The 26392-nt window shown below is 33.3% G+C and overlaps 2 pseudogenes across 1 annotated transcript; both read left to right on the forward strand.

The window, feature by feature from the left end:
- Window positions 1–3858: 3858 nt before the first annotated feature.
- Window positions 3859–5995, forward strand: LOC145564425 (O-methyltransferase 13-like; annotated as a pseudogene). The gene is made up of 4 exons (XR_014094825.1): window positions 3859–4333; window positions 4546–4859; window positions 4997–5061; window positions 5525–5995. The product of XR_014094825.1 is annotated as an O-methyltransferase 13-like (transcript).
- A 16558-nt stretch (window positions 5996–22553) lies between these two features.
- On the forward strand, window positions 22554–25740 carry LOC145565628 (O-methyltransferase 13-like; annotated as a pseudogene).
- Window positions 25741–26392: the final 652 nt, after the last annotated feature.

Genomic DNA, 26392 nt, shown 5'->3' on the forward strand with positions numbered 1-26392 from the left:
GGCCCTGACCCTATTATCATTGGGTTACCCTACCCAATAACCACCTCTAGTTGTATCTTGTGTAATTGTGTATGCAAGACACTACTATTACTTTCACTAATTTGGAGTTCTCTCAAATAAACAATTGAGTTAAGAAAAGACTTTAGTTGTATTATAATGTATAAGGTACAACCTGTTATATACGAGTAGTGAAAAGGTTAGGAGTATAATTTATTAGCAAAGGTTTTTTTTTATTGTTATAGTTTGATTGACATGCTTGATGATACACAACTTTAATCATTAATACTGTTAATTTTGTATTAGTATGAACTTAAAAATATTAGTGTAATGAAAATTTACTTTTTGACTAATTCACAACACACGACAAATTTTGTTTATTATAAGTACAAATCAAGTTGAAAAAGTCAAATACTCAAATTGTTGCAATTAGAGGAAAAAAAAAAGGGAGTTTATAATGTATACGTAGTGTAGTGATCAAAATCTTGATTTTTTCTATAAGTTAGTAAGATTACTGATCTTAATGGTTATCTATCTTACTTATTAAAAATATATATATATGGATCGTAGTTCAAATAATCCATTTAAATATTTAATCACTAATCAAAACTTCTTTACGTGGACTGAATGAAGGTGGTAGCCGTGGTACTCGTGCACAATTTGCAAATTGCAATCCTGCAAGTTGTCTGAGAATCCCAAACACAAGATTTGAAGCATTAAAATTGTGTATCAGATCATCAGCTCGCCTCACACATTTTAAGGAGACATTAAAGTTCATCTTATCAGTGATTGTACTGCAACTGAGTATTGATTTTTCTATTTATAAATAGAAAATTCAAAATAATTGCGCAAAAGCTAGTCTTCTTGATGAGTGACAACTTTTATCATACAACTGGTATACCATTTTTCATATGATTGATCATTTTGACCTTTAATTTTGGCAGCATATGATGCAGTTTATGTGTAATATTGTAATAATAATCTAATTACTACAGACTAAGACGTATATTGTTATTAACATAATAATCAATTGATTTAACATATGATTTACAACGACACTTAATCTAAGATTCACGTTTTGGTGGAATTGAGCTTTTAATAATATAGGACACAATAAGTCTTACTCCATAGTAACTCTATTAACATATAAATTGCACGATTTGCGGCCAGCCGGCCAAAACAAATATACGAAATAGTACAATAAGATATTAACATTAATCCCATTAAAGTAAGATTATTTCAACGGAACAGAACAGACCCTTAGTCATGAGATTAGAAACTTATTATGTAATCCACCATATTAAGATTATTTTAAATATAAATGTTAAATTAGTGAGAGTAAGACGAACATCATTGATCAAGAGTCAAGACATTCTAGATTACTCCTAGCGGAAAGCATGATTTATTTGTTTTTTTAAAAAAGTTTTAGTGGGAAACATTGAAATAAAAACAAATAATAAACAAATGATGCTAAATAACAAATCCACAGTTAATATTTTGATATGTAGAGTTGATACGGAGTAAGATAAATGACTATTTCTTCAAAAAAAAAAAAAAAAAAGATAAATGACTAAACATTCCAATAGATCTAAAAAGAGTTGGTAAATTACCCAATATATAGTTGAATCTCAATTATTTAATTAATAATGATGATAATTTAGAAATTGTCTGATTAGGTAGATATAAAAACTGTAAACAAAGTACAGGTCTGTTTTCATACGTTGAAATTCAGTTCAGATCAATTCATTTTAGTTCAGTTCAGTTCAGCTCCTAATTTCTTTCTCTTATAAAATATTCAGTTCAGTTCAGTTCAGCTGAATTTAGTCAATGAGAACAGTCCCTACGTGAATACGATAGAGGAAAGAGTTGTTTGCAAGCAATGCAGGTATTATTCTTACTATTACTAGTAGAGCTTAAATTTCTAAAGTAGTCTTTATTCCTAAAGTGTGATTATAAGTTACAACTCTTATAAGACAGATATTTTTCGGTGTTATATTATGCTTAAATTACTACGTTTAGTAACTAGTACTGTCACGATACTTAACACGATAGTAATGACAAGTTTAAATTACTACGTTTAGTAACTAGTATTACAATCAATAAAACTATGGAAAATATAAAAGTAGAAAACGAAGGAAAAGATGGTAAATTGTACTTGTAAGATAGTAAAAATGCTTATAGTGTTTACAATATGAAATGACAAATGAGAGTTCAATTCTAGCAAATGATTAACAAATAAAAAATTGTTCATAAAAGATACAAGTAATATCCAGTATAATCAAAGACAATATCCTATAAAGTAATTGTATCAAAGATACTAAAGCGACACAATCTTTTTTGAAGAACAATTTATTCTCAAGATTGTTTAATTTTTTATGAATCTAATTGACTTTTTTTTGTTAGTTTTAAGCTCATGTCGAAAAAAAAAAAAAAACATCTTTTGGCCAAACTTATGTTGCACATGTAAATTAAAGGAGCATGTGATTGCTAACTACGGAGTAAATAACTATGCTCGGTGTCATTCTTTACTCCCAGCCTCCCAGGGCATCGCCTCTTTACTGTACCTGGTTTGTCATTTGGCTAGCATTCTTATAAAACTTTACTTTTGACTGAACTGAACTGTATATTTTATGAGAGAAGAAAATTAAGAAAACTGAATTGAAGTGAAAATAATCTGAAAAGAACAAGCCTTAAGTTAGATTTTACCTTTAAAAAAGATTTAGCATTTGGTCAACCTTGGTGGGTTTAATTTCTTTAATAATTACCACATTAAAAATAGAATTAGAATAAATTTTTTTTAGAGTACATAGTGTACTAATGTACTCCCTCCGTTTTTAAATACTTGCTTCATTTCTCTGGGACACGTATGTCAATGCTAATCTTTGATCACTAATATCTTTAATTACCAATAAGTATAAATTCTAACAATTGAAAATTAATAATCTATTCATTGTGATGATTCCAACAAGTATCCACGAGAATATATTTTTTTCTTATGTATAAAGACAAACTTTTAAATAAAACGGATGTTCACTAATTACTGAACATCCGTTATAAAGTGACAATAAAATGTGCAAAAGTTACACTAAAACGCACAAAAGTTACCCTGACATATATAAGAGTTATTTATGCTTCATTGGTAAATTTGACAAAAGTGACACTAAATTTGACAAAAGTGACACTAAATCTGACAAAAGTGTACCCGATGTACAGTAAATTACTGAAAACCGGATGTATACAAAAGTTACACATGTATAAATCATAAACATTAGTCAAAGTAGAACAAATAAATAGTGCAAAAAATAGAAATAGAGCAAAACGGAAAAAATCGGCAAGAAAAAACACAAGAACTTAGGCTGGAAACGGCTTCTCATTTAAAAATGGAGGGAGTATCATTATAGGTAAGCTAAAAAGGCGTTAATAGTTTGTCAAAAATAAACTTAAATAGTTTTACCATTAATTATCACGTAGTACTCCGTATGAACTTGTAATCATTAATCTTGAAGGACGGTTTAGACTCCTATTTTATTAGAGGTGATGAATAAAAATTGATATAATATATGCATTATTAGAAACTATCAAACTACGTAGTGCTTTACCAATATATATATATATATATATATATATATATATATATATCGTTTAATTAAAAAAAACTACTATTAACGTGACCATGTGAATCACGAGTTTTTGGACCACCAACAATGACGATAAGGTGGCATTTTATGGTGTCATATTTAATACGATTACTTGTGTAGAGTAGGTACTATATAGCTACCATTCTCATTACCTTGTTTCATTTCTTCTCATCCTAGGTGTTTGAAGCCATAAAATAAAATATATTACAAAGTATTTTTTTAAAAAAACACTCGCTTCTTTAAACACATTTTCTATTTGTTCAAACAAAATGAGTTCAATCATTGGTAGTAATGAAGCACAAATCCATCCAACAACCGAGGAGGAGGCCTCTTGTATGGCTATGTGCTTGGCTACGTGGTCCGTTCCGTCCATGGTATTCAAAACCGTGCTAGAGATGCACGTCCTCGACATCATCTACAACACCGGCCCTAAGGCTCAGCTCTCCGCGGAGGAGATTGTGGCTCAATTATCCACCACTAACCCTAATGCCGCGGTTGCCCTAGACCGTATGCTACGCCTTTTGGCTAGCTTTACTATACTCACTTGCACTCAAAAGGTTGGTCCTAATGGACAACCTAAGAGGCTATATGGGCTTGGCCCAGTTTGTCAATTTTTGGCTAAGAATGATGATGAAGTTTCTTATGCTGCTTTTGCTAATCTTATGCATGATAAGATTATAGATTATCATGGACACTTGGTAAGTTTGACTCGTGTTTCCTTCTATTTCCTTTTCTTTCTATTCATTTAAAAAGACTCATACGATATCTATTTGATATATATAGAGAGAGTTCACATCAGAAGCCATATATAACACATAACCTAGTTTATTATATTCTTAGTACAATTATTTTCGTGGTTGATAATCAAATTTTGCAACAATATCTTCTAACTTACCTCAAAATATTGCAGGAAACATTTAAAAGACGCGGTATTGATTGGTGGAAACCCTTTTGAGAAGCAATATGGTATGGGCATATTCGATTATCTAGGAACAGATTCGCGATTTTACAAGGTTTTTTATGATGGAATGGACCATCATTCTACCATTGTTATGAAGAAATTTCTTGATATTTACAAAGGATTTGAGGGTATATCATCAATTGTTGATGTTGGTGGTGCAACTGGTCTTACTCTTAAAATGATCCTTTCTAAATATCCTTCAATAATTAAGGCTATTAATTTTGACCTACCTCATATTATTAGAGATGCGCCATCAGTTCCTGGTATGAAATATTCTTATTATCTATTATATTAATAGTTTTAATTATTTATTTGATTTGTTGTACTATATAGATCTTTATTGTAGTTCGTACGTTTATTATTGATTATTATTGGATGATTTTTATATATGCACTTGCAGGTGTTGAACATGTTGGAGGGGACATGTATGACAGTGTTCCTAAGGCTGATGCTATATTTATGAAGGTACATTTAATAAATAATTTATTATTAATTTTTGGGTGAAGATTATTTAATTTATTGAACTTTGTTCATCCGGAGTATCCAAATGAAAAATTAGAGTATGTTCATATTTACTGAACTAAGCTGAACTAAGCTGAATTGAACTGAACTGATTGGAGCTGAATTGAACTGAGCTGAAATGAATATTTTATGAGAGAGGGAAATTAAGAGCTGAACTAAACTGATTGGAGCTGAACTGAACTGAAATGAAGTACATGTGAACAAGCCCTTAATAATTTATTTGTTTTTATTTTTGTTATTCTAGTTGCAACATTTTTTATAAACAACTTGACTATATATGATGACTTATACTCCTACTAACGAATAAATATAATTATGTGAGATCTTATTAGAGTTGGTTATTCACTTGCTCTTCAATCATATTTAATTTGTTGGGATTGTAATAAATTTTCATAATTATTTTCAGTGGACTTTTCAATCAGGAACCGATGAACAATGTGTGAAACTATTGAAAAATTGCCATGAAGCATTACCAGAAGAAGGCAAAGTAATAATTTGCGAGAACGTTGTACCCGAAACGCCGAAAACTAGCTACCAAGCTCATACAGCCTTCATTTGGGACGCAATCATGTTAACATTTCCAGATGGTAAAGCAAGAACCAAACAAGAGTACGAGGCCTTAGGCAAAGAGGCTGGATTTGAAGCTTTTCAATTGGTGTGTTTCGCTTGTGATACTTGGGTCATGGAATATCAAAAGAAAACTGCCAATTAATCGAGTTATTAAATTAATGATCGATATGATGATGAATGAACTTGAAGAGATTTCGTTTGTAATAATCTAGCTATTGTGTAGCTAGAGGATGTTCGTTGGTCCATCTTTTATCATTTGAATGTTTTTACACTTTGAGAATTTTATTTTATTGTTGTTCAGCCCTTTGTCTTGCAAATTTCATTATGAGTTGTAATAATACATTTGGTTGTTCTGTGTGCAATTATAGATAATACTGGTTTTTGAGCCCTTATTCGATCATGATCATGATTTATGAACATAATCATTATTATAAGTATTACCTCCATTACATAATGTGAACTTCTGAACTTTTTATAATACATATCTTACAAATAATTCTTCAAAGTAACACATAATATATAATAGAGAGTAGTATATTATACGGAGTATTAGTTATTGGCCTAAGTAATGCCTAGGTCATTGCAGGTGAAATGGGATTAGTTGTGAATAAAAAAAAAAATGATATAATGATGTTAGCATATTGTGAAACTTTGAAGTTCGTGAGGGTTGCCTTTTGTTTTATTGATGTTTTATTTATTATGGGAAAAGGGTCATTGTCCCGCATTGATGAGAAAAATAAGCTTTTACTCGTTATATACTCCCTCCGTGTTTTTTTAAGTGATACATATTGACCGCATATAGTTTTAGGCAATTTAATTGACTTAAATAAAATAAGAGGTAAGTAGGGTAGTGGAGTATTAAAGAATTGTTAAAAAAATATAGTGGGGTTAATAGTTGATTGAAAAGTAATGAATGTGAGATGAAAGATATAATAAAATAGTAGTAGTGGGTTTGGGTGGGGACCATGAGAGGAAAGAGATATAATATTTTAATGTATTGTTTTGCCAAAAAAGGAAATGTATCACTTAAAAAAACACGGCCAGAAATGGAAAATGTATCACTTAAAAAAACACGGAGGGAGTATGTGAAGTTGTGAACTCCCACTAATGGTTAGTGATAGTAGGCATCTCTAATATGTTCTTCATGATTGATTATTTGAAGGGGTTTCTTGTTTAGAGAACCATGACCTCCTAGAATCGGGAGGAAAGCTCTATCCACTTGAGCTATTTTCTTACCCTCTCTTAAAAAGATGGAATGTGCTCTATTTATACCTGATTTTATCTGAAAATTTTAAGGTACAACAGCCTGTACCTTGCTTGCTACAGACAAAAAACGCGGAAAGAACATAAAGCTGTTTTATAAAGAACATACTGCTGCTTTTTAAAGAACATATAGCAGTTTTGTAAAGAACATCCAATTTTATGTTTTTTTTTATATACGTAAAGAACATTTGTAATATTAATAAAAAAACATGAAGATATTATGTAATAAACATTATTTATATATATCTACCATAATTTTATAACAAAATTTAATGAACCTCACAATAAGCAATGAACATTATATCACAAATAAAAGTTCATTACACTGACAATCAAAGAACATGGACATATGTTCTTGTCACTCTTTTTTGGTACAAATATGTTCCTTTTACTATAGGTTTATGTTATAATAGTATGTTCTTTTCCCTACAGTTATATGTTCTTTACATTTGTATAATATGTTCTTTTTGCGAAACGGTGGTACGATGCAAGGTACCCACTCCTGTAGGAACCACACATTGGATTTTATCTAAACTTATTAAAACAAAATAAGGTGAACAGATGTAGTATATCGATTAAAATCTTGATTTTTCTCCTCGCGAGTAAGATTTCTTAATGATCATTTATCTTACTTTTTTTTTAAAAAAAAAAAAAAGAAAAAGGAAAAAAAAAATATTCAACTAATCCAATTAATCACTAATCAAGTCCTCAAAAAACAAACAAAAAAAATCACTAATGAAAACTGAAATTTCTTTCGCTGGACTGAAGGTGGTAGCCGTGGTACTCGAGGACGAGTGATAAATATCTGCGCGCAAATTGGAATCCTGCAACACTTGTCTGAAAATCCCAAACACAAGATTTATTTGAAGCATTAAAAATGTGTATCATCATCAGCTCGCCAGCTTCGCTTCACACATTTTAATTAAGGAGACATTAAGTTCCACCAATCACCACATGTCCATACCAGTTGTACTGCAGGCATAACCTACATTTTGATTTTTCTAAATACTACCTATGTTACAGGTTATGTGCAACAATTTGACATAAAGTAGAGAGGAAAAATGTCTAATCGTTGCACATAACCTGTAACGGAGGTAGTATATTTTTTTAAAAAATTATAAAACAGATTAACATTGAATTTCACAAATTATTTCAAGATAATTGCGTAAAAGCTAGTTTTCCTGAGTGACAACTTTTATCATAGCATAAGTAGGTAATATATATTACCTTCGATTTTTTTTAGTTGCAAGTATTATTTGTGAGATATAAAATATTCCCAAGTTGCAAGCAACTAAAAAAAATCAAAGGTAGTATATTATTGATCATGGACGACTTAGACTCTTATTTCATTATAGGTGATGAAATAAACATCGACATACATCCATTAGGAAACTACTCCGCAAATATAATACTTCCTTTGTTTTTTTAGTTAACATCTTTCTATTATCACGCTTGCCAACGCATGTTTTAAACGATTAATATTTCTAATTATTAACATTGTAAAATTATAAAAAGTGGATATTAATAAAATATACATTGAAATGATTCAAACAAGATCCCACATAAATATGTTTTATTGTATCAATAAACCACAAAATCGAATTAAAGCGTGTTGTATGAATAGTGTAAAAGTCAAACGGAATCAACTAAAAAAACAAAGGAAGTATATATTTTTAATTATAAGTATAACTAAGTACCTGATATATATCGTTTAATGAATTAACCAGCTTAGTCAATTAACTACTAATGGTAAAGCAAGAACCAAACAAGAGTGTGAGGCCTTAGGCAAGCAAGAGTACGAGGCCTTAGGCATAGAGGCTGGATTTGAAGTCTTTCGTTTGGTTTGTTTCGCTTGTGATACTTGGGTCATGGAATATCAAAAGAAGAGTGCAAATTAATCGAGTTAAATTATTGATATGATGAATTGACTTGAAGTAATTTCGTTTGTAATAATCTAGCTATTGTGTAGCTAGAGGATGTCGATCGATATTTGATAGAGTATAAATCATATTTTTGCGCCTCAACTATCAGCTTAACCTTTTGGTTGAGATGGTACTCTAACATTGTATGAATGTTTTCACTTTGAGAATTTTATATTATTGTTGTTCCGTTATTATTGTAGACTTGATGTTTTCCCATATCCGTTTTATACTCATACTCGTTCTTCTGGAATTGGCCAATCACACGTCCACATTCATTAGACAAACAATTTTATGAAAGAAAAATTAAAAAGAATAATCTCAACTTTCGCCTATCTACTCAAAATAATCCCACCTTTTTGAATTTCAGAAATAATCCTACCTTGTAATTCCATTTTCCCAAAATGAATCTTTTTACCTTCAACATGTTTTACAGGTTAAATTTTTTTAATCTTTTTTTTCCACCTCACCCCCTTCATTTAACCACCTTGACCACCCACCACCCCTGAGCTGACCACCTTCCCACTATCACCACCAAACTGACCGCCTGAGATGCAACCCCAACCCCACCCCGCCACCTGAGCCACGCCGACCCAAATCCCACAAGTCTCCTCAACAGCAAGCTCCAAGGTTTGAATCGGAAACCTCGTTCCCACCCATCACCATTGATTTCGTTTCGATCAAGCTCCAAGGTCAAGCTATGAGGTTTCGTCTTTGTTGTTCTGGCGGTCAAGCTCCAAGGTCAACCTCGTTCCCACCCCTCACCCCACCTCTGAACTAAAATAGCCCACTCAAATTGTTATTACCCATGTGAATAAAGAAGATGATGGAGATAGTTGTTGGAGTAGACTCGGGCGAGTAAAGAAACTCGCTGGGAGTAGAGCTGTCAATTCGGGTAAACGGGTCGGGTTTGGGTCGAGTAAGAGTAGGTCGGGCCAACTCGGGTCGGGTTAATTCAGATTAATTCCATAAGCTATGCGGGTCGGGCTTGGGTTGGGTCATACTTGAGTCGGGTCACGTCGAGTCATACTTCTTATCGGGTTTAGGTCGGGTTAATAACAGGCCAGGTTACATTCGGGTGAACAATAGTTCGCGTTTATTTCGGATTTTCACGGGTTAAAAGCGGGTCAGGGTAATTCTCGAGTTCGAGTCGAGTTCGGTTCAAGTCAATAATTTGCGGGTTAAAATCAGGTCGGGTCATTCTCGGGTTTGAGTCGGGTTCGGTTTAAGTCAATAATTTGAGGATTATAATCAGCTTGGTTCATTTTCAAGTCGAGTCATTCTCGGGTTCAAGTCAGGTTCGGTTTAAGTCAATAATTTGCGGGTTATAATCAGGTTGGGTCATTTTCAAGTTGGGTCATTCTCGGATTCAAGTCAGGTTATGTTCAAGTCAATAATTTGCAGGTTACAATTAGGTCGGGTCATTTCCAAGTCAGGTCATATTCGGGTTCAACTTACTATAAATAGGTAATTATCATTTTTATCAATCTAATTATTTCCTTTGACTATAATATATATGGCAATATACTAGAGAACTATAGTCTATAATTTAGGAAGATATTTATCTCCTTTGACCATACAACAAATATATATTATATTTAACTCTTAAATTTGAGGATGATGATCCTTTCTTTTGCTGGCCTGGACGGACTTGGTCTCCTAAGACAAAATGCTTTGATCAATCATAATAAGGTGGTCTAAATTTCATTTAAGGTGATTTTAAATTGGGTCAGAAACAATTTGGGTTGAATTTAAGTCGGGTCAATAATAAGTCGTGTTAATTTCGAGTCAGGTTAGTAACAAGTCGGATTGACTTTTTGGGTTGAGTAAGTAATAAGTATGGTAAAAATTTGGGTCGGGTCAATAACAAGTCGGGTTGAATTTGGGTCTGTCAATAACAAGTCGGGTTGATTTCGAGTCAGATTTGTAACAGGTTGGGTTAAATTCTGGTCGAGTTAGAAACGGGTCAGGTTAAATTCAAGTCAGGTTCGTAATAAGTCAGGTTAAATTGGGATTTTACAGGTTAAAATGGGTATGCGTCAATTTCGGTTCAAGTCGGGTTCGGTGCAAGTTAATTAAATTGGCCGATGTAAACAGGTAAATCGATGCAAGTTGTAAACCGGTAAATTGGCTGTTTTAAAGCAAATATAATGGTTCAACACAACCAATTGGACTCCCGAAGGATATTAGGGAACATGGTAAACATTTCGGCAATTTGTATTTTCGGGCAAAAAAAAGTCAAAAAATTCCAAAATTGAAGGCTAATATTCACGCTTTTTGAGAAATTTGGAGGTTTTAGGGACCAGTGTCGAAAAGTCTTGAAATTCTATGGGATACATCTCGGGGTCATATAATGCCATTTGGAACCATATATGATCATTTTTTGTTGTCATAAATGTTCGTGGTAGGCTTGAATTAATAAAATCGATGCAAGTTGTAAGCCGGTAATTTGGTCGTTTAAAGGCAAATTGGATGGTTCCACCCACCCAATTGGACTCCCGGAGGGTTATAGGGACCATGGTAAAAATTTCGACAATTTTTATTTCTGGGCGAAAAAAATAAAAAAAAATTCAAAATTGAAGGCTATCCACTCTTTTTGAGAAATTTTGGAGGTTTCGGGGCCCGGTGTAGAAAAGTATTAATATTTTGGGGGATACATATCGGGGTCATATAATGCCGTTTGGAACCATATATGATCATTATATGTTATCATAAATGTTTGTAGTAGGATTGAGTTAATGAAATCTGTGCAAGTTGTAAACCGGTAATTAAATTTGCCATTTAAAGGAAAATTGGATGGTTCCACCAACCCAATATGACACCCGGAGGGTATTAGGGACCATGAAAAACATTTCAGTAATTTTTATTTCCGGGCGAAAAAAGTCAAAAAATTCCAAAATTGAAGACTAATATCCACGTTTTTTGAGAAATTTTGGAGGTTTCGAGGCCTGGTGTCGAAAAGTCTTAAAATATTTGGAGATACATTTTGGGTTCATATAATGCTGTTTGGAATCATATATGATCATTATTTGTTGTCATAAATGTTAGTGGCAAGTTTGATTTAATTAATGAAATCAGTGCAAGTTCGTTGTAAACCGGTAAATTGGTCGTTTAAAGGCAAATTGGATGGTTCCACCCACCCAATGGGACTCCCGGACGATATTAGGGACCATGGTAAACATTTCGGTAATTTTTATTTCCGGACAAAAAAAAAGTCAAAACTTTAAAAATTGAAGGTTAATATATATCCACGTTTTTTAGAAATTCTGGAGGATTCGGAGCCCGGTGTCGAAAAGTATTGAAATTCTAGAGGATACATCTCGAGTTCATAAAATGTCGTATGGAACCATATATGATCATTATTTGTTGTCATAAATGTTCATGGTAGGCTTGAGTTAATGAAATCGGTGCAAGTTATAAACTGGTAAATAGGCCGTTTAAAGGCAAATTGGATGGTTCCACACACCCAATTGGACTTCCGAAGGGTATTGGGGACCATGGTAAACATTTTGGAAATTATTATTTTCGGGCAAAAAAAAAGTTTGACAATCCCAATATTAAAGGCTAATTATCCACTTTTTTGAGAAATTTAGAAGGTTTCGGGGTCGGGTGTCGAACAGAAATGAGATTTTTGTAGATCCATCTCGGGGTCATATAATGGCGTTTGAAACCATAAATGACCATTGTATGTTGTCATACATGTTTGTGGTAGGCTTGAATTAATGAAATCGGTGCAAGTTGTAATTCGATAAATTGGTCATTTAAAGGCAAATTGGATGGTTCACCCACCTATTTGGACACCCGGAGGGTATTAGGGACCATGGTAAACATTTCGGTAATTTTTATTTTCGGGCGAAAAAAGTCAAAAAAATCCAAAATTGAAGGCTAATATCCACGCTTTTTGAGAAATTTTGGAGGTTTCGGGGCCCGGTGTCAAAAGGGCTTGAGATTTTACGGGATACATCTCGAAGTCATATAATGGCGTTTGAAACCATAAATGACCATTGTATGTTGTCATAAATGTTTGTGGTAGACTTGAATTAATGAAATCGGTGCAAGTTGTAATTTGATAAATTGGTCGTTTAAATGCAAATTGAATGGTTCACCCACCTATTTGGACACCCAGAGGGTATTAGGGACTATGGTAAACATTTCGGTAATTTTTATTTTCAGGCGAAAAAAAGTCCAAAAATCCAAAATTGAAGGCTAATATCCACGCTTTTTGAGAAATTTTGGAGGTTTTAGGGACCAGTGTCGAAAAGTCTTGAAATTCTATGGGATACATCTCGGGGTCATATAATGCTGCTTGGAACCATATATGATCATTTTAAGTTGTCATAAATGTTCGTGGTAGGCTTGAATTAATGAAATCGGTGCAAGTTGTAATTCGGTAAATTGGTCGTTTAAAGTCAAATTGGACGGTTCCAACCAATCATTTGGACTCTAAGAGGGTATTATGGACCATGGTAAACATTTCGGCAATTTTTATTTCCTAACAAAAAAAAGTCAAAAAATTCCAAAATTAAAGGCTAATATCCACACTTTTTGAGAAGTTTTGGAGGTTTCGGGGCCTGGTGTCGAAAAGTCCTTAAATTCTAGGGGCTGTATCTCGAGGTCATATAATGTCGTTTGGAACCATATATAATCATTATTTGTTGTCATAAATGTTCGTGGTAGGCTTGAGTTAATGAAATCGGTGCAAGTTGTAAACCGGTAAATTGGTTGTTTAAAGGCAAATTGGATGTTCCACCCACCCAATTGGAATCCCTGAGGGTATTTGGGACCATGGTAAAAATTTCGGCAATTTTTATATCCGGGCGAAAAAGTCAAAAAATTCCAAAATTGAAGGCTAATATCCACGCTTTTTGAGAAATTTTGGAGGTTTTAGGGACCAGTGTCGAAAAGTCTTGAAATTCTATGGGATACATCTCGGGGTCATATAATGCTGCTTGGAACCATATATGATCATTTTAAGTTGTCATAAATGTTCGTGGTAGGCTTGAATTAATGAAATCGGTGCAAGTTGTAATTCGGTAAATTGGTCGTTTAAAGTCAAATTGGACGGTTCCAACCAATCATTTGGACTCTAAGAGGGTATTATGGACCATGGTAAACATTTTGGCAATTTTTATTTCCGAACTAAAAAAAGTCTAAAAATTCCAAAATTAAAGGCTAATATCCACACTTTTTGAGAAGTTTTGGAGGTTTCGGGGCCTGGTGTCGAAAAGTCCTTAAATTCTAGGGGATGTATCTCGTGGTCATATAATGTCGTTTGGAACCATATATAATCATTATTTGTTGTCATAAATGTTCGTGGTAGGCTTGAGTTAATGAAATCGGTGCAAGTTGTAAACCGGTAAATTGGTTGTTTAAAGGCAAATTGGATGTTCCACCCACCCAATTGGACTCCCTGAGGGTATTTGGGACCATGGTAAAAATTTCGGCAATTTTTATATCCGGGCGAAAAAGTCAAAAAATTCCAAAATTGAAGGCTAATATCCACGCTTTTTGAGAAATTTTGGAGGTTTTAGGGACCAGTGTCGAAAAGTCTTGAAATTCTATGGGATACATCTCGGGGTCATATAATGCTGCTTAGAACCATATATGATCATTTTAAGTTGTCATAAATGTTCGTGGTAGGCTTGAATTAATGAAATCGATGCAAATTGTAATTCGGTAAATTGGTCGTTTAAAGTCAAATTGGACGGTTCCAACCAATCATTTGGAATCTAAGAGGGTATTTGATAGGTCCTAATTTGTACATATTTTAGGTGCTTATCTACACTCAATTGTTTATGGATTTAGAAGTCTAAGTTGTATTTTTACATTATTTGCTTAGGTTATGCTCTACTACTCTCCGTTTGTGTGTTTTGATGAATTTCAGGTGATTTAGATGCAAATGGATTATGGTTAGCTAATCTTGAGTATAATAATAATAAAGTATGAAGCTACGTTGCTCTAGGATCTCATATCATGTCTTCGAGATGAAATAAGGATAGAAAGAAGCAAGGACGTTGATGAAAGACTTGGCAAATATGAGTCCCGTCCACTATTTTGATCATAACTTTTGATCTACAAATGATATTGGAGTGATTCAAATTTCATTGGAAAGTAGATTTTAAGAACTTTCCAACGATATATTACACGCCTCAAACAAAGATCTGGAGCTCAAGTTATGACCGTTTTAAGAAGAGCTACGCGTGCAGCAGCGAGATACACGAACGTGCCCTATGCTTACACGCCCGTGTGTGGACAATTCTTGGACGATTTAGCCCGAATTAGTTTCCTAATTCTATCCTAATTCCTAGCTTTATTATAAATACTCCTTGGCTTTATTATCCCATAACCCCCCATTAGTTTAGAACCCTAGTTTTCTCTCTAGTTTTATTTTATTAATTCAAGTATTATATTTTCTTCATCTCTTTCATTTATTTTATTTCTTTTATTATGTCAGAGTAGATTATTATTCTAGGGTTAGGTTTAACCCTAGCCATGATTGATACTTGATTTATTCTTTGAAATTCTCAATTAATTGTTATATTGTTCATGCTTAATTAATTGTGCTTATGCCAATACTAGATTAGAGATAATTGGTATTGTGATTATTCCTTTGTTTTAATCGCAATGAAAGTTGGGTTTTAACGGAATCGAATAGATTAATTAAGGGTTTGAAGTTCATCATGAAAATAGTTGAATGGATGATTAGGAAGTTAGAGTAATGTGCTTAATGTCTCTAATTTGCATGATTCCATGAAAATAGGCTTGATTGTGATTAGAGAAGCCATTGATAACTCGAAAGAGACCTTTGGTATTATATCTAGAGATTACTTTTCCTTGTGAACATATAATTAATTGGTTGGGGTAAGAATTTGTCTTGCATTGATTATGCTAGTGGTGATACTTAATTCTAGATGTTTTTATTATTTGATTTTCTTGTTTTAGTAGTATAATATTTTGATATTTTCAACCCTATTTTGATTGACTCGACTAATTTTAATTCATAGTAACCAATATTGATACTACCTTCTCTGTGGGATCGACCCTGACTTACCCTACTACATAATTAGGAGGTTTAGTTAGGTATTATTTTTGTTAGGTGTGCGACCGCCTATCAAATTTTGGCGCCGTTGCCGGGGAGGGTGACGGATTGATTTGGTTTGCTTAGAATTAATTAGTTTGTGTTTGTAATTAATTTTTATTTCTTTTTGTTTTTTTTGTCCCTTGTTCGTATTATCATTTGATCATGGATTGGAATCAATACAATGGTGAATATTCTTATAATTATCATCAAGATTATAACGGCTATAATGCTTGGGATTATCATGTTTCTGATTTTGATGCTTCTTATCAAAATTCTCAAAACTTTTGTAGGAACCCCTATGATTTTGCCCATGATAATCAAGCTTATGAGAATTATTATGACCCTTCTCCTCAATATGAGTATCAATGTGATAACTCATATTCTCCATTTGATTCTCAATTTTCTTATGAGCCTCAAGCATCTAAATCTAGATTAGAGCTTCTTGTTGAAGAAAGTGCTAAAATATACAAGGACATTGAAATTCAAACAACCGAGTCAAGATTAAAGTCTATTTTTGCAAATTTCATTTACGAGGTTAATTCTAGTTTGGAGCAACTAACTGACCAATCAAAGAATTTACAAGCCCAATTGAATTCTATTCAACAATCTCTTGATTGTCAGTTGATGTATGATGATGATGGCTTAAGGTATGATGAGAATGAAATCCATGTAGAGGAGAGTAATGATGAAAATTGTGAGAATTTGAAGGAAGTTAGGGATGAAATTTGTGAATTTGATAACGAGGATTATAAGGTTGAGAGAGTAGAGATTAGTGCGCCTTTATCCAAGACGGTGTCTGTTGAGCCTCGTATTCCTTTCTCTAGAAAGCTTGGTCTTTACCCTTGTTCTCCCCCTTTACATCTCCCTTCTTTTGTCTTTTCACCTCCATTAATCCATGATAATTTTGTGAACAAGGATTCTCATATGGATGTAATTAATGTAAATATTTCTTTTGTTTTTCCAAGTGAGTCTAATAAGGTAGTAATTAATTTTCCTTTGTCTTTTGAGTCTTGTTTTTCTTTTTGTATTTTTAGTGGAGTCTTTAGTATTCTATACATTCTTTCTCTAATGTTTTTCTATCTAATATTTTCTGAGATGTTTGCAGGAACATATGATAAGCTTCTCAGAGCACTAACTTGTTCTGCATTGGTCTATAATTTTTACTAGAATTTTAGAACTTAAGGTTTTCTTAATTTTGTTTTTTTTTCCCCTTGTTTGACGTTTGTGTAGCAAGTAGTTTAGTACTCCATAGTACTTTGGGGTTTTATTTTTCTTGTTTTTTTATTAAGTTAGGTAGTTTTGTTTTGTTTCTTTCTTTGTTTTTTTTATTATAGCTTTGTTTTTTATTAAGTTAGGTACTTTCCCCCTCTAACTATTTGCTTCTGTATGTGTTTCTATGTGATTGCAGGTGGTTGAAGTTGCCATCCACGATCATCTACTCACCAAGAAAGCATCACAAGCAACATAGACAGAATGGTCCGCAAGCAGGTTGCGGCAAATTCATCTTCTACGCAGCCTAGTTGCGGCAGCATTCTTCTTGTGCATCAAAATCAGTTTAGCCTGCAACCTGGTCGCGGCCAACGATGCTACACCGCAGCCACATTGCGGCATAAGGTTCGTAAAGTAATAAAAAAAAAGGGGAAGAACCAAAGCACAGAAAAACTTACAGACGACTCAAGGACTCCTCGTCACTTGGAAATAGCTCGATCATGACAGCTCGAAAGAAGATCACATTGTTCGTATTACTGCTTCAACCGTCCCTTTTGCACAGATTCTTATTCGATCATTCTCAAATTACCAAAATACGAACCTAGGATTCGTAAACTCCGTTCCATTGAAAGCATAGGACGAAACTTGACGAGAATCGAAGAGAGTGGTTAATTTGGTTTTGGATCCTTTTTATTGGTTGCAAATTAAGGTTAATGTTTGTGGGTATTAATTTATTGCTACATTGGCAGATTTTCGAGAAGCAGGGCCTGGATATGATTATATAGATTTTGGGCCAATTGAGATACTTTTATGTGACACTATTCCCGTGTTCCATTGATTCTTGAAGACCCTTTTGATGAAGCAGTTTGGTTTGACGACTGGTGAATGATGACTCTTCTAGTATTGGTGTTGCAATCATAAGGGTTGTTACACCCTCCCTTCCATACTCTGTTGAGACTCTGTGAGTATCTTAGCTTCCCTCTTTAATTAATCATACTCTACTATTATTGCATTGTGGACACTGCAAATTTTAAGTGTGGGGGAGAGTTTTATTATTCTTTGGACATTTTAGGCTTTGTCATCTTAGTGTCATCTTGAACCTTTATTCCAAAATGTGAAACAAGTGATTTTCGGAAAAAAAAAAAAACATTTTCTATTTTCTTTTCATGAATTGATTGGCATTAGCTTGAGTAATTCGATAAGTAGCGTAAATCCTTTTGATAACAATTGTTTGTGGTTAGATGGTATCGCTTTCCTCTTGTGCGATAAGTACCTATTGGAGGGCCACGAACCTCGTAAGACTCAAATCAAATACCCTCATTCTTGATCGCCCCAATTGAGACTTGCATTTTAGCTTCCTGAGATCGATTGCCGAATTGTTTGGGAAATATGATTGAGGCATATTTTTGTTATTTAGAGCTTTCAGAGTCATCTTTAGGAATTTTTCTTTATATGTTACATCCTTCTCTTGATAGCCCCTTTGAGCCTTATTTCTTTCTTGACTACCCTTGTGTTACAACATTATGGTTTCGTAATGCATTGTTTGGATAAGAAGAGTATTTTGTTAAGGCATGTTGATTTGTATGATGAGCTAGTTGAAGGAAGGTGGTATAAAAAAAATAAAAAAAAATAAAAAAATAAAAAGAAAAAGAGAAAAAAAAGGAAAATATTCAAAAAAATATTTTTTAAAAAAAACAAGTATTGAAAAAATGATGGGAAATAAAGAGGGGTGAATGTTAATGTTGAATCAATGGAGTTGATAAGGAAGAGTAATGCATTCATTGTTGGCGGTGTGATGTTTGATGTCATTAATTTCATTGTTGATGTTTCTTTACTCCTTGCATATTACATTCAAGGATGTTAAATATGAGTTTTATTGGATTGATTTTAACCACCACATTCCCAAATTTACATCTCTCTCACCCTATCACCCAAGCTTACCCTTTTAAAGTCCTCTTGATTTTCCTTGCAATTTGGTCCTTCTACTGGTGGAGGGCAAGATTTTGTGCAAGTCTTGACGAAGGTCATCAAATCGAAGTGAGGTATGAGCTAATATGGTTGAGCATCCTTAGGGAAGGTTCAAGCTTGAGGAAAGGAAGCGGCAAGATTGGTTGGTTATTGAAGGGTGCTACAATTTATCGTTTCATCCATGTCATTGATCTGTGATACATAAATTGAATTTTGATTTAAAATGATTTTGGTTTTTAATTAAGTCACTTGGTTAAACAAATTGGTTTGGAAGTTCTTGAGTCGGCTTTGTAGGTATGCCTTCTGAAAACCTTCACGAGACCATACTCGTCCACTAGGGTAGCCTAGGGGTTTAAAGGGCTTGTTGCACATGCTAAGTGCAATCGTGATTCCTACGATAGTGAGTATTAGGATTTATTGCTTTCTAGGTTAGTTTTGTTTTTCTTTTGTTTACTCGAGGGCGAGTAAAGGTTAAGTGTGGGGGAATTTGATAGGTCCTAATTTGTACATATTTTAGGTGCTTATCTACACTCAATTGTTTATGGATTTAGAAGTCTAAGTTGTATTTTTACATTATTTGCTTAGGTTATGCTCTACTACTCTCCGTTTGTGTGTTTTGATGAATTTCAGGTGATTTAGATGCAAATGGATTATGGTTAGCTAATCTTGAGTATAATAATAATAAAGTATGAAGCTACGTTGCTCTAGGATCTCATATCATGTCTTCGAGATGAAATAAGGATAGAAAGAAGCAAGGACGTTGATGAAAGACTTGGCAAATATGAGTCCCGTCCACTATTTTGATCATAACTTTTGATCTACAAATGATATTGGAGTGATTCAAATTTCATTGGAAAGTAGACTTTAAGAACTTTCCAACGATATATTACACGCCTCAAACAAAGATCTGGAGCTCAAGTTATGACCGTTTTAAGAAGAGCTACGCGTGCAGCAGCGAGATACACGAACGTGCCCTATGCTTACACGCCCGTGTGTGGACAATTCTTGGACGATTTAGCCCGAATTAGTTTCCTAATTCTATCCTAATTCCTAGCTTTATTATAAATACTCCTTGGCTTTATTATCCCATAACCCCCCATTAGTTTAGAACCCTAGTTTTCTCTCTAGTTTTATTTTATTAATTCAAGTATTATATTTTCTTCATCTCTTTCATTTATTTTATTTCTTTTATTATGTCAGAGTAGATTATTATTCTAGGGTTAGGTTTAACCCTAGCCATGATTGATACTTGATTTATTCTTTGAAATTCTCAATTAATTGTTATATTGTTCATGCTTAATTAATTGTGCTTATGCCAATACTAGATTAGAGATAATTGGTATTGTGATTATTCCTTTGTTTTAATCGCAATGAAAGTTGGGTTTTAACGGAATCGAATAGATTAATTAAGGGTTTGAAGTTCATCATGAAAATAGTTGAATGGATGATTAGGAAGTTAGAGTAATGTGCTTAATGTCTCTAATTTGCATGATTCCATGAAAATAGGCTTGATTGTGATTAGAGAAGCCATTGATAACTCGAAAGAGACCTTTGGTATTATATCTAGAGATTACTTTTCCTTGTGAACATATAATTAATTGGTTGGGGTAAGAATTTGTCTTGCATTGATTATGCTAGTGGTGATACTTAATTCTAGATGTTTTTATTATTTAATTCTAGGGACCATGGTAAACATTTTGGCAATTTTTATTTCCAAACTAAAAAAAGTCAAAAAAATTCCAAAATTAAAGGCTATATCCACACTTTTTGAGAAGTTTTGGAGGTTTCGGGGCCTGGTGTCGAAAAGTCCTGAAATTTTAGGGGATGTATCTCGAGGTCATATAATGTCGTTTGGAACCATATATGATCATTATTTGTTGTCATAAATATTTGTGGTAGGCTTGAGTTAATGAAATCGGTGCAAGTTGTAAACCGGTAAATTGGTTGTTTAAAGGCAAATTGGATGTTCCACCCACCCAATTAGACTCCCGGAGGGTATTTGGGACCATGGTAAATATTTTGGCAATTTTAATACCCGGGAGAAAAAAAAGTCATAAAATTCCATAATTAAAGGCTAATATCCACGCTTTTTGAGAAATTTTGGAGGTTTTAGAGACCAGTGTCAAAAAGTCTTGAAATTCTATGGGATACATATTGGGGTCATATAATGCTGTTTGGAACCATATATGTCATTATTTGTTGTCATAAATGTTCGTGGTAGGCTCGAATGAGTGAAATCGGTGCAAGTTGTAAGTCGGTAAATTGGTCGTTTAAAGGCAAATTGGATGGTTCCACCCAGCCAATTGGACTCCCGGAGGGTATTATGGATCATGGTAAACATTTCGGCAATTTTTTATTTCCGAATGAAAAAAGTCAAAAAATTTCTAAAATTGAAGGCTAATATCCACGCTTTTTGAGAAAATTTTGATGTTTCGGTTTGGGAGTTGAGGGAACTGAGTCGACTCAACTCAGGGATCTCGCCAATGAGTTGATTGGTCAATTGGGTGGGTGATTCGAGTATAGGACTAGAGAAACAATTTTGTGGTGATTGGTGAATTGGGTGGGAGGGAATCAAGGAGGGCGGATGGCCAACTGGGTTTGATCGACCTGGCGGACAGCTGGTTATTGACTGGTCGGCGACGGCTCGTCCAGTGAGGGAGAGGGGGCTTTTGCAGGGGAAAGAAGAAGAGGGTATTTTAAAGAAAAAATGTTAAATTCTTTAATTTTTTTTAAAACCCAATTAAAAGGTGATACATGTCAAATTACCTTTTAAAACTGGTTACCAGTTCAAACAACCGGTCATTAAATGAAAAGGTTCATTTTGGGAAGATGGGGTTACAAGGTGGGATTATTTCTAGAATTCGAATAGGTGAGATTATTTTGAGCAGATGGGCGAAAGATGGGATTATTGTATTTAATTTTTTCCTTTTATGAAAGAGGAGGTCCTAGTAAAACCAAAAGAATAGAATTATTTTCTATATTTGAGAAAAAAAAAATTATAGAGTACTAAATAATACGTTATACACTTATACATAGTACAGTTCATAAGTCTATAACAATATGAGTGTCACAATCTTCTTCCTAAGCAAGCAGATAAAGTACTAACGATTGCTATTTCATCATTAAAAAATCATTTGTATTAGACTGCCTTAAATTAAGTGCAAAGTCTATTACAAATGTTTTTATATTGATGAAGTACAAATTATTAGCCAAAAGCATCTTTCATTTACTTAAATATTCTGTACTTAGCATCAAAACTAATTTTTATATCATATTTAGATGTTGATTGTCACTTGATTATTTGAATTTATTGGATTTCTTTGATTTTATTGGGAAAAAAATTACAAAGGGTGGACCCTTGCACCAAATTGACATGGAAAATATAACATATTTGTTTTAGTTAGCGAGGACAAAACAAGTGAGTGACTGAGTACCTTATAAATCATGAGATTGTAAATTCAGAAATCAAATTAATCTCACTTGTCCTTTAAAATCCAACTAATCCCTTAATTATTTCATTCTAGTAAGTTCAAAAGAAAAAGAAAAAACAAAAGCTGAATTATGGGCAATAATGTTACACAAAAAGGCCCAACTACTGAAGAGGAGGCCCTTTCTATGGCAATGTGCTTGGCTACTAGCCATGTACCATCTATGGTGTTCAAAGCAGTCCTTGAGCTAAACATTATTGACATAATCAATAATGCAGGCCGTGATGCCCAACTTTCGTCGTTAGAGATCGCCTCCCAATTAACCACCACTAATCCAGATGCCGTGGTGGTCTTAGACCGCTTGCTACGCATCTTGGCTAACTTTACTATTGTCACCTTCTCTAACCGTGTTGGGCCTAATGGTCAGGTTGAAAGGGTCTATGGACTTGGGCCTGTTTGCCAATTTTTGGTTAAGAATGGTGGTGGGGGTTCATATACTGCCTTTGCCACTCTCATGTATGATAAGGTTATAATGGATTAATGGATTCTTGGTAAGTGAAACTTTCATATGTTTTGAGTTACACACATGTTTTTTTACTACTTTGTACAATTTATTTCTGTTAAGTAGTGGACTAGTGGGCATAGTGGCTACAATAGTAATTTTATATGGTGGTGATTTTTAATAATGTTTAAAATAATGTTTAATTTTGAATCATACTAGTTTGACCTTAATGATTCAAACCAAATACACCTCAAATTCTTCATATTTATATGCATAAATTCAATTCAAATTTGTGAGTTGTGACTTTTGTAACGGTCTTATTGGATCCGTGTATACTTTATTGGCAAGTCACAAATAATGCTTAATCTATCACATGTACCGTTAATTTTTATGTACAATTTTGGGGTATTATTTGTGAGATATAAATATTTCAAAGTTACACGTAAAAATTAACGGAGGTAGTATATATATAAGGTTTCTCTTGATAGATTCATACTATGGTTGATTATTGCAGGAAACATTTGAAAGATGCGGTACTTGACGGTTGAGTTCCTTTCAATTTGGCTCATGGTATGGGCGTATTTGATTATCTTGGTACAAATTCAAGATTTTACAATGTTTTTTATGATGGAATGGACTATCACTCTATCATGGTATCCAAGAAAATCTTAGATAATTATAAAGGATTTGAAGGTATTTCATCTCTCGTTGATGTTGGTGGTGCAACTGGAGTTACACTCAATATGATTATCTCTAAATACCCCTCAATTAAGGGTATTAATTTTGATCTGCCTCATATCATTAAAGATGCACTGCCTTTTCCTGGTAAGAATAGGTCAATTATTTAAATAATCTTTTCATTTCATTGATTTAAAGATCTTCATTATGAAGTACTAATTTTTTAACAAAAGTTTTTTTATTTTTTATTTTTTATTTTGTATAAATTACTCATAATTTTATGTAATTAGTCATATATATGAACAATACAAAAGTCAATATTTTACAATTAATAAAGAGCCCTTACCCTTCCCTAAACTCCTAAAGTCTTGTTCGTCCGCTCCACTTGATTTATCACTAATTGATCAGGATTACGTCATCATTATTGGTTAAAAGTTGATCGAGTTAACATAACATTATAAAATGGATTATAATATAACGAACATGAATGCTTGTGAAATCGTTGATGAATTAATATTTACAAAGATAGTTAATACTGTTTAATATGTAGTAATATAGGGGAGACTTGTATTAAAATTCACTTGAAAAAAATTAGCTAAAATGACTTACGAAGTTAATGTTATAGTGAAGTGAAGGGAGTACGAGTCTTGAAAATTCTTTCCTCAAAATAAAACAAACACTCCTATTTATACCAAAAGGAGTATTCAACAACTAATAAATAGTTCAATAGTATAATACTTCGTATATGATTATACTCCGTAATATGTTATTATCTCTATATTAATGCAGGTATTAAGCATGTTGGAGGAGACATGTACATCAATGTACCAAAGGGTGACGCCATATTCATGAAGGTGCCCTTTAATTACTTTGAGAGGTCTTTTTAATTCTTTTGTCTTTCTTCAACAACGCTAAGGTTGAGTGGTTGACCATATAAAGAATAAAGATAACAAACTAATCATAAAAATATATAGACTAATATAAAAAAAAATTAGTCATTAGTCAAAGTTAGTCAATGGTATATGATACTACTCCCTGGCCTGAGTGTTTAGATAACTAGATTTGCATCAATAACTTTAAACTATTAACGTGTACGTTATAGATGAGTTCAAGAGAGCATGTCATGCGGCGATTTCCACTATTTAATACGAAGTATATCAATAAGGTTTATACTGTACAAGATTTGTACATAGAATTTCAAGTTCAATACCAAAGATCTTAGCATTTTACTATGTCATATCTTTATGTTATTTTATAAATAAAATAATCAAAATGAAGTGGACGATAAATAAAATACAATTAATAAAATGTCAAGTCGTGTTTTTTGCATAACTGTTGATTCTAGGTAATAAATCGGGCCTTACCGCCTTAGCCTGGGTCAAGGTAGTAGCTAGTACTTATTTAGTAACTCAAATCGTATAGTTTTACTATATACTTTGTATTTGGCATATTTAAATACTACCTCCGTTACATATTATTTGCAACGATTTGACATAAATAATATGTAACGGAGGTAGTATTTAATTTAATGCCTTAATGTGGTAATAACATAATAAAGCTTTTATTTTTATTTTCCTCCAGTGGACTTTTCATACAGCAGGAAATAATGAACAACGTATTAAATTGTTGAAGAATTGCCATGAAGCTTTGCCAGAAGATGGAAAAGTAATCATATGTGAGCATGTTGTATCAGACGAACCTGGTGAAACCAGTTATCAAGCTCATACAAGCTTTATTTTCGACGCGATATTGTTAACCATTCCAGGGGGTAGAGCAAGAACCAAACATGAGTACGAGTCCTTGGGTAAAGAAGCTGGATTTGAAGCTTTTCGTTTTGTTTGTTTCGCTTGTGATACTTGGGTCATGGAATTTCTGAAAAAAAAAACCATTAAATTAATAATGACTTTATATAAATTAAGTTGGCAATTAAATGAACTACGAAATTGCAGACATGCTTTTCTTTTATTCATAAAAAAGAAACATTGTATGATAATAAAATTTTAATTTATTACTTTCTCGATGTCTCGATATTAACAACTTCAGAAGGTTTTGTGTGGGTCTGTTTCACGTGAGTCCAGTTTATAACACACCCATTCATCACAAACTGCAACCCCTGCAACCACACACAACCCCGGCGCCGGCGACCTTCCCCATCCCTCGGCACCGGTGACCCTCCCTCTCACCACATCACCGCCGTCGCCTCCATCTCCGCCGTAGCTCAGATACAATTCGACTACAACGACGACAACTTCAACCCAAATCCTCCGTCTCCCACACCTGCGCTCGATTCTTTTGGTTTTAAACCATTCAGAGGTATACATTGGGTCTTCATTGTTTGCCGATTTTTATGCTTCTTCATGTTCCTCGTATTTTGGGATAATTTGTTTTGTAGATTTGTATAAAATTTCTTTGTTTTGTAATTTGTGAAAATATGGTCTAATATCTGATACTTTTAACCCAATATCTGATTATAATAATCTAATTTCTGAAACTTTTAATCTAATATCTGCTAATTATAATCTAACTTCTGACAATTGCAATCTAATATGTGATAACTATAATCTAATATCTGACTATTATAATCTAATTTCTGACAATTAAAACCTAATATCTGACACTTATAATCTAATATCTGATCTAATTTTTTATACTTTTA

This window comes from Chenopodium album, chromosome 10 (genome assembly GCF_948465745.1).
Source record: "Chenopodium album chromosome 10, dcCheAlbu1.1, whole genome shotgun sequence".
Taxonomy (NCBI): domain Eukaryota; kingdom Viridiplantae; phylum Streptophyta; class Magnoliopsida; order Caryophyllales; family Amaranthaceae; genus Chenopodium; species Chenopodium album.